The sequence below is a fragment of the Micropterus salmoides genome, unplaced genomic scaffold, assembly GCF_014851395.1.
Source record: "Micropterus salmoides isolate LMB-PRFRI ecotype aquatic unplaced genomic scaffold, ASM1485139v1 Ms_hic_scaffold_4641, whole genome shotgun sequence".
NCBI lineage: Eukaryota > Metazoa > Chordata > Actinopteri > Centrarchiformes > Centrarchidae > Micropterus > Micropterus salmoides.
This window is the reverse complement of record NW_024044086.1, coordinates 1-10,165: the sequence shown is the minus strand read 5'-3', so window position 1 is coordinate 10,165 and position 10,165 is coordinate 1. Positions and strand designations below refer to the sequence as shown.

The 10,165-nt window shown below is 42.2% G+C and overlaps 1 pseudogene; it reads left to right on the top strand.

Annotated features, from left to right (window-relative positions):
- The first annotated feature begins 1,501 nt into the window (after positions 1-1,501).
- LOC119888007 lies at positions 1,502-10,084 on the top strand (annotated as a pseudogene).
- The last annotated feature ends 81 nt before the right edge of the window (positions 10,085-10,165 follow it).

Genomic DNA, 10,165 nt, shown 5'->3' with positions numbered 1-10,165 from the left:
AAAAGCTTCCCACCTCCACTAGAACCGAATTTGAACTGAAACTAGTGTATAGCTAACAAATAATTAGCATCTGCAGCAAGTAAAATAAATGAATTGGATGCCCTTTCTAAGCAATATGTTGGTCACATGTAGCAAGTAAGCACCCAAAAAATCCAATTTTAGGGCAAAAGTGCCGTGCACAAATCTGTGGCATCAAAACAAGGCAGAAATATTAACAATAAATGGTATCTAAAATAAAACTTTATTAATAGTCATTACTTTCAAGTGAGAGAACTGGTGTGGAGTGGGTCTAGAGAAAGAGAGTGTCAGTGGCATGGTTAATGCTGAACTGCAAATCTGCATGTGTGGAGGTAAAAACAGGAGCAGTTTGTTGTAAAATTAGAAACTAATAACCAGGTATTTGGGCCACGCAAATAGAACAGAACAATTCTTAAACATCAGAGACTGCAGCAGACCAAAGTTAATGGCGACCTTGTACTTTCATGTAATCGGAAGTGTTTCTGGACCGAGAACCGCCAGCATTGGACGACGTCCCACTGTAGATATCAGGCATGAAAGACAGATATGTGAAAATTCAAATCGTATCTGTGGTGGAAACCATGTTATTTAAGTCTTCCAAAATAGTGAAAAATTTGACACCTTGTAACATCAAATATTAAATATTTGTCTGTGTATGCAGGTAAGATACAAACATGGATCTTACATGCAAACAGTTAAAACATATCCCAGTCCCATAGAAGTTTATTATCGGTGTAGTCAAGTTAAGATTAAATCTGTGTGATCATAAATTAGGTTTCATTGGGTGCAGAAGGGTTTTGACAAATATAAACAGGGTATGCATTGTGCTACAACAATTAAACGTTACATACAGCGCAGAGACAGTGTAGGAGATGATACGGCAATAATATGCATACTGCTAATCCTTTCAATAGTCTATTCATTGCTAAAAGCTTCTCAGCCTCTGGTGGGGTGTCGCTCTTTTTTCTACATAGTTAGTGTCAAACAGAAAACAAGGCATGTCTGTGCTTCCCCGTCTCTCTCTCGGCATCCTGCGTCACTTACATTTCTAACAATTATCTGATTACAGCGTTGGTGCCAAAAATGGATCGAGAATTTAAATATAGAGCATCTGGTCCTCACTATAGTTTTATGGCTCTGCTTCCCACACAACCTGCCACGTATTTACATGTTAACCTAATTATATGGCCACTTGCTCTGCGGTCCACCCAGACAGCTAAAGTTTCCTGCCTCTTGACGTCAGATGTGCTTTTTGATTTCTGCAGAGATGTGTGTCTACGCACGCATATACATGTACACACATATACACATGCTTCAAAAGCCAAACCGAGATTTTTACCCAACATTTGGTGGTAGAAAATAGGCCTTCCTAAAAAAGCTGAGACTGTTTTGAAGCTCGGTTTGGAGGACGTTCTTCTGTACACAATAAGCTGAGGACATCCTCAGGAAAGGGTTTATGGCAGGCTTATGTTGTCACCAGAGCATGGGCAGTAAGAGCTGATGCACAGTCAGATTGCTCTTTGTATAAATGCTTTTAGCACGGTTAACATTTACACAGGGTCAGAGGTCGTACTGGACAATGGAGCAGCAGATTTGACCTGAGGTTGAACTGATTGCGATGGTTTAGCCTTAAAATTAGCCATTTCCTAGTACCAAAATCTTCCCCCGCATCTCAAATTAGTACTGAGTAGTGATTAAGTTACTGTTACTGATTAGTCTTGACTTGTTTTGTGTTTGTGCCCAGTGTGCTGTAAGGGCGGCAACACAAGGTCGAGTCCTGGTTCTGGAGGGGCTGGAGAAGGCAGAGAGAAATGTTCTGCCTGTCCTTAACAACCTGCTGGAGAACCGAGAGATGCAGCTGGAGGACGGACGCTTCCTTATGTCATCTGAGCGTTACGACAAGCTGCTGCTGGTTAGTATAGCACACTCGCCTTCATAGGCCTTGAGGGTTTGAAGGTCTTTAAGGCGTTCTCAATCAAAGCCTTGTGGTTTGGAAACATTTTGAAGAACAACAACTAAGGGTGAAGGACTTCACTTCTTACTTGGTTTTATCCAATTAAGCATGGTTTAGATTTAAGAAATTCATTTTTTCATGATCATGGCAGTTGTTTATGGAGCTGTATCTATCACACTTGGGCAGTGAATTTTCACACTACTCCTACAGAGCTCCTCTCGTGTTTAAAGGAAAAATGCTGTTACCATAAATACTGTGTAACATTCGGGTCTGTACTTGTTACATGCGCCTGTCTATCTGCAGCCTTTTGCATAAAAATTGCATTTAAGACGTTACAGACAGTAGAAAAGGACTGGAGTGTTCTATACCTCGATGCATTGCAGGAGCACACCAAAGAAGAGCTGGACAGCTGGAAGATTGTCCGTGTAAGTGAGGACTTTCGGGTCATTGCTCTAGGTCTTCCTGTCCCCAAGTACAAGGGCAACCCGTTGGATCCTCCTCTCCGCTCTCGCTTCCAAGCCAGAGACATCTATTACCTACCATTCAAGGTCAGTCCAGGAGTTGGATGATTATTGACACTAAACATTTCCCACCACCAAAATGACTCAGTGAGAGAAAAGAAAAGAAGACAGGTCATCTAACTTGTTCTCCCTGTTGATCCTATTTTCATTACCCTGAATAATCCACATAACACACTGTCAACAAACTTAATTGGAACTAATTTCTATTAAAACATAGCTTACCCTATAAATGCGGGGGAAATGGGATATAATACTGGAAAGACACATGATTGTTGAAGTTTTTGTCTTAAATGTACAACACTGAAAAATGTTTAATGCATGAACTGGCTCTTTATTTTGTAGCTTGTGAAGAGTTAAGTGTGGGATTTAGCGTCTGTTTCAAATGCATTAAATTAACATTTCAAATTTTAAGCTGCTTGTCTAGTTTTTAGATTGTAGCCACATCTTGTAAACATTAATTAAGCCACTACGTAGTGTTTCTACCCTCTCAGCAAGCAGTTTTCAACAATAAATCTTTCAGATATTGAACTTGTGACCATAAACAATTTTATTTTAAAGTACTCCTAAGTGTGTAGCCTTGCAGCTGTTTTCATCTTGCTATTGTTTTGTTTTCAGGACCAGTTGGAGCTGTTGTACACAGCAGGACCAAACATTGCTGCAGAAAGGTAAATTAAAAGTAAAAGTTTTTAAATGGCTTGTTCGACTTGTGTAGCCTTTGACGTCTCAGGAGTTATTCATATGCATTATTCTGTGTGTCAGGGTGTCCCAGCTGCTGTCACTAGCCACTACACTGTGCTCCCAGGAATCATCCAACCTTGGCCTTCCTGACTTCCCTGTGGACAACCTGCTTCCTGCCCTCCACGTGCTGGTGAAAGCCCAGGCCCTAAATCTTCCTTACTGTCCGTAGAGAGGGAGCAAGAAAATAAAAAACAGATGTCTGTTGGTCCAATGGCTGTCTTTTCTGTGTTCTTGCAGAACGCTTTCCCCATGCTGTCCTCCCAGCAGCTAGTCCAGAGACTTTACCCCTACAACAGCATCCTGGGCAAGGAAGGGTGCACTGCTGTGGAGGGCGTACTGAGTGTAAGCCAAGATGTGAACTAGTCAAAATGTGACTGTGATCTATATGTGGTGTCATCTAATGTGCATGCTTGTTGTGGTCTGAACATGAGGTAAGATACATTATTAATTTTGGCCTACATGCATTCTGTGGCACTCTTTCATAGAGATTTGAGCTTTTGGACGGTCGTCGCCAACAAACACCCAGCGCCATTTTGAGTGTGTCCAAGACAAGGGATGTTGAGGGCCATGCAGATGTCACATTGCGTGTCACAGACAAGGACGTCACCTTTCAGGTACCGGTAGACTCTCTCTCTATATATGCACAGAGTGCAAAATTAAAGCCCCAGATTGGTATGCAGACCATGTACACTTATGTGGGGCAATGGAGTGCTTTGTTCTAATTGTGGATTGGGGCTATTAGGACATCAAGCACTGCGTCTGCTGTAAGCCTGTGTTAAAAGTGCCCTATGGAGTTTTCTCCATAGCATTTGAAATCCTACATGGTTTATGTCCATGTAGCATCCTACAGTCTCCTTCATTACTCCTTCATTTGCTGCTGCATCGCTGTGTTTCTTGGCACATTACTGTCCCTGTAGATGGCTGGAGTAATGTGAAATGTGTAAGGGTGCATGTACGTCCTCATGCGTGTGCATGAGACAAACAAAAACTAGGCCCACTTCATCACATCATGAGCTAAAGAACATTTTTCTGACAAAACGGAGACAGCGAGTCACACGTTTCACTGAGATGTCCGTTGTTCTTGGCAGGCCACACACAGGCAGACGGGCAGGCAGACCCACTATATCAGTAGCTTGACCATCTTATCTCTAACTGGGCTTTTAGAAGGGAACATCTTTATCATCTTTTAATTCTAACAGTGTTTGTGGATGAGTCACTGTGCGGGGTTTGGGAGAACAGATTTATTCCCGACTTCTAAGATGTTCCAGCCAAAAAAAATTATATCACTCTTATTAACTTTGAAGTTGTATTTTCTTTATGCGTGGCAGTAATTCTCTTGCTGTAAGTCTCATGGATTTTTGATAACACTATGTTATTGGAACACAGTATCTTTTGTTCCCAGCTGTGTATCAGTGATGCTGATAAGTCTGTGAATCAGTGTTTATTTAAAGGAATATTTTCCTCAACTTATATAGTACGATGAAGCTGCTGGTTGTGTTTCATTTCTATTTCTTGTCGTCATCAAACTTCAGGTTCCAGCAGGCATCAAGGAGCTGCGCCAACCCAACAGTAGCCCTACCTTCATCAGTACACCAAGCCACTCCCAGCTGATTGCGGAGATGATGCAGTCACACATGATTAAGGACATATGTTTGATAGGAGCTAAGGTAGCTAACTCATAATGTACAGTAGACATACATACAGTACAGTACACATGAATGTGATCTCTTGTCTTAACAACGATAATTTTGCATTTTCTAGGGCTGTGGCAAGTCGGTGATTGCGAAAGAGTTCGCTGAGATGTTGGGTTACAGCATAGAGCCAGTCATGCTCTACCAGGTAATAAAATAATAAAAACTACTCTTTGAAATATTTAAATACTTTGCTTTTTTGTTTTGTCTGGAACTATCTGCATTCATTATATGTGAAAACACACATTTGATGAACAGTGTGTAATCACCAGGCGGAGCATCTATATGGATCCACCAAGCAAATGCGTGTTATAGCACTATTAATAGTGTGTTAGGTAGGTAATAGGTCATGTCAGGGAAAGCATATCACAGGCAGAGACACATTTTGTGACGTGTTATGTTATTTCAGAAGGTTTCAACCAATATGGAAGAGGGGCAAACAAATTGCACACAGTGGGGAAGGGGCAGTTTAATGAAAGAACAGAAACTGTTTCATAAGAAGAAAATGCTCTTCTCTTTCTCTACCAGGATTTTCTCAACTCATGTCACACTTTTTAACCACAAGCATATATAGCAATAGTAATGCTTTATTTAGTACCCCACTTGCTACATAATCAGTTGAATAATTTCTTTGTATGAGCATACATCTCTCAAACGTAAAGCCAGGGAAGGTGCAGTATAGTGGGATGGAGTATATTTATGTAGAATTAGGACCGTAGTTTGGCTAAAAGACCCACATCTGGCTTCCATTACCTGGGTCTCAGGCCACCCGTCAGGCCAGAAACTGACACTGACTGGAAGATAGAGAGCAAAGGAGGGCTGCTACAATATATGTGTCTGTATATGTAAAACCTCCCCCTCTGTGTGTCCATGTGAGTGTGTGTAGTCAGCTGGGTGATGATTGTGCAGGAAATGGGTGTGCTGAAACCGTATGTATTAATGCATCATGCTGCGGCTATTTTTAGCTTGCTGAGGTCAGGGGTGACTTGTGCTGTGGGAATTGTGGAATCCTTCGTCAGGCAATTCAGCTTGTCAGCTCTGAAAAATCCCATTTTTGGAAAAAACTAAGTGACATGAAAGGCTAGAGTGGAATTTACATAAATGATTTGTTGATATTTTGTCCTTCAATGGATAAAACACAATAATAACAAAAACCCTTTCCTTCTTTTGAAAACAAAAATGGACAATAATAATCTCGGCAAAAGCAGATTCCCTTGCTATCTAAATACACGGGGGTAGAGGGGAATCATGCAGTATTACAGATATTTATCAAGGAATAAACAGACCACCATACAGAATCTTGTACACGTGTACAATACAGGTGTACTTTCATTCAGAACCATAGCCACTTACATTTGCATTTGCCTTGTTATGGGGAGCAGCTTTACTGAGAAAAATAACTTCAAAGAGAGTGGATGAGAGCCTAGTGATTCTCTGCTCATTACAGGTGATTAGTTGCATTAAACACCTCCAGAGGGCACAAAGGACACTTCTGGCACAGGCACACCATTTACCCCTTGGTAAGCCAGTGGTCGAGGAAGTAGTTATATCCTGTCTCTACCCGTTACCTCAAAAATGTACTTAAATAAATGTATTTAGCTAATGACCAATAACAATGTGTCATGTTTTATTATTTACTTTAAGGTTTTGTATTTAAAAGCTTAATCTGAAAAGTAACAAGGAACTTGTATTATGAAATACAAGAAGTGGGGTAAAAAAGTCCAAAGGTCCATTTAAACAACAAGATAAATGAACTCTTCAGTGACCTGTTAGGATTTATAGACTTTGTTAGAGTGGTAAAAGGACAGCAGAGCAAATATAGAACTGCTTGGGCATATGGTGTAGGAATAATAGCCTGAAAAGCTTAAAATACTTTTGTACCACAGTATTTTTCATGTTGCAAGCAGTCTCAAAATGTGTATTTCTCCTGCTAATACAACATGATAGAAACAGACGTAGAGCCTACTTATCTTGACAGCTGCATAGCCTTGGCCCAGGTGCTGTGTTTCTTGATGCATCTGCAAGTCGAAGTGACTGCTGTTTTTCGGTTCAGGTCTGCTCACATCTGAAACTGCCAGGCAGGCAGTCATGATGGTGGTTACCAGAGACCCAGAAGGATAGAGAGTGATTTGTCCCTGTGGCTGAGGAGACCAGGCACCCCATAAATTACACTTTTGAAATTATGAATGTCAGAGGAGCTCGGACAAATGAGCATCCATGTCTTCCTCCTAGCTTCTGCCTGTCTGACCTCACTGTTGTGGCTAAAGAATGTTGTCCATTTATCCCTTACCTTTAGTGGGTCATGCCCACTGTTGGTATAGTGGAACCTCATTTCCCCTTAATTCATTCTACTTCATGATAGCACCAAATGGAAAATATAGAGCCTGTTTTTTGACTTAATGAAAACTGTCTTCTTGCTGTGGAGCATTTAGCAGTTTGGTTATCACTGCCTGGAACAAATTGTGCAACTCTGCTGTCTCTGTCATGACACGGTAGCGTGATAGTAAATGTGACAGTCTTGCTCCACAGACGCCCCCCCCCCCCCCCCCCCATTAGCCATTAGCTGTTATCTGTAAAGCAGAGATATCAAACACAGCAGCAGGGCCAGATCCTGTGAGGAGAAAAACTGAAAATCTCAGCTTGCTTTATCCAATTCCACTGTGTGATAGAAACACACACCGAACCACTCCCCACTTTGCTCCCAATCCCCTCACTTAACTTTGTCACTTGGTGTCCCTTTCCTTCCTCCCCAACTTCCAGGACATGACAGCCAGGGACCTTCTCCAGCAGAGGTACACTCTCCCTAACGGAGACACAGCGTGGAGGCCGTCTCCACTGGTCACTGCTGCCATTGAGGGCAAGCTGCTGCTTTGGATGGTATACACAGGGTCAACCTCGGGACCCTGGCTGTGCTGTCTAGGTACTTCAGTTTGCTAAAGATATATAGTTTCCGTAGCTCACCTGGGTTGAGCGTGCACGTGTCGAATCCTTACCGCAGCAGCCTGGGCACTTAGCTGCATGTCATCCCCTCTCTTTCCCCTGTCTGCTTACTACTTAAACAAAATAAAGCGTAAAATGGCTACATTGGATTGCTTTGTTGATATTGCTATCTATCTTGATATATACTATCTTCTGTATTCTGTGTTATATTTTTGTTAGTTCTTCCTGAATGCTCCTCTAAATTAGTTAGTCTGTTCTAATTTAAGAGAGTAACACACTTCGACCTTTACCTACTCATTCCACATTGTTTTGTGTCCCAGGTTACTCCACGACAGGGAGTTAGATCTGTACGATGGGACCAAGCTGCTGCGGTGGGACAGATACCAGACAAAGGAACAACTGCAGTTCAGTGACCAGCAAATGCAAGAGAGGTACACACACACACACACACACAGGTCTGCACACAGAGCTTTACGGGTAATATGTGGGAAAGACCAAGAACATTTTAGGTGCATTTCTGAAAGTGAATTTGCGTCAAACATGGAAACACGACAGTTGTGGCCCCTGGCTTTTTAAAAACAACAATAGCTACATTCATGATTAGCACCATAACAGGAAGAAAGAGTCAGAGAGACAACAGAGAGGGAGGACAATACAAAAGTAAAGACAATAGTATTCCAGGTAAACCAAGAGAGTGACGTTCAGATCTGTGATGCTGGGGTCTTTTGACTTCAGGGATATCTATAGAGAGAGATGGGTGAGTACAAAACTTTGATTCAAAATGAAAGAAATGAATAGTGATGCTTACTGTAAGTTTGTGTTGTATGTTACTTCTCCCTTCTGGATCAGTATTCATATCATCCAACTTAATCTGAGTCTCCTGTCAGGTGTTCAGGTGAAACTAGTCCAAACTTAAGAGAATACTTGGGTCTGCTGTGGTGGGGACTGGTGAAAATATGTGTCTAGGAAGGCCAGTTTTGATAGATTGATCAGTTTTGTAAGATTATTAGAGGCTAAAACACTGCACAGTGGTAAATGGAACTATGGGACAGCATTTTACATGGTTGTAATGTTTGCCATAAATATATTCTGTGTGAATAACTATTGTTGGTCTTGACCTTAACTGTTCCCTGTATTTGACTCATGAAATGGTGTGTGTGTGTGTACATGCACATTCGTGTGTGTACGTCTTAAAAACCCACCTAAGCTGGCAGGAAGGATGTTTGTGGTGGGGCGTCTGGGCTGAAATAAACCCACTTCCTCTTCCTCCTCTCTTGTGGCTCAGACAAAATGTGTGAGCATTTCCGCCCGCTCCCGCAGATGCACCGTCCCGCTCCTGCTGAGATTGTGATCACTCCCGCCCGCGACAGTGTTTCCTATTGAAAACCTTTCTGCCTTATCCTGCAATTAAAACAAGACACACGCAGCCCAATTTTGCTTAAGGCTGTAGATGAAAACATTATCGATCATGTCCCTGTTTCCCGGATAGTTAACTAAAACCACATGCGGCAGTGAAATTGTTACCATTTGCCAATCAGATTTGGATTTGGGGATGGCAATGTTGTTTAGTGTTACTGATGTTTAAATTAGATTTATTCAACTGACTACTTGAAAACCAAATAAAGAGAGCAAGACAGGGAGAAAGTCAGTGTGTAAACAAGAGAGACAAAACCCAAACTTACTTTTTATTAGTAAGGCATGTGGATAGATAGTGGAACATGCATGGTTAAGCCCACTAACAGCCTCAGATATCTTCATGTATGAAATTTCTTCCCACACACTCATCCAGTGATGATGATGGTTAGTGCCCGCTTCCGCCCACATTAGAGTAAATATATCCAGTTGCAGTGTCGGCGTCCCTGTGGGGTGATAGAAATGGACTTTGCTGTCCTCTTGAATCAGATGATTACACAGCCAGCTGTCAAAAGTCATGTACTTGTCCCTGACATAGATTAGGTTGGACACACACACACACACACACACACACTCATATATGCATCAGTTGCACACACCATGTGCACCTGCACTCTGCATCTGCTTGAACATGGCTCAACAGATGTTAAACTGTGTGTGTCTTCCACTGCTAGTGTGTAACTGTTATCCGGCGTGTGCGTTTTTGTATTTTCAGGTCAGTCTTCCCATCCATCCGTCATTCAGGGTGCTGGCCCTGGCAGAGCCTCCTGTCGTGGGTGCCAGTACAAGCAGCGGCAGCAACAACAGAGGTCAGCAGTGGTTGGGCCCAGAGCTGCTCACTATGTTCCTCTACCACACTGTCACCCCCCTGGCCAAATCAGAGGAGATGG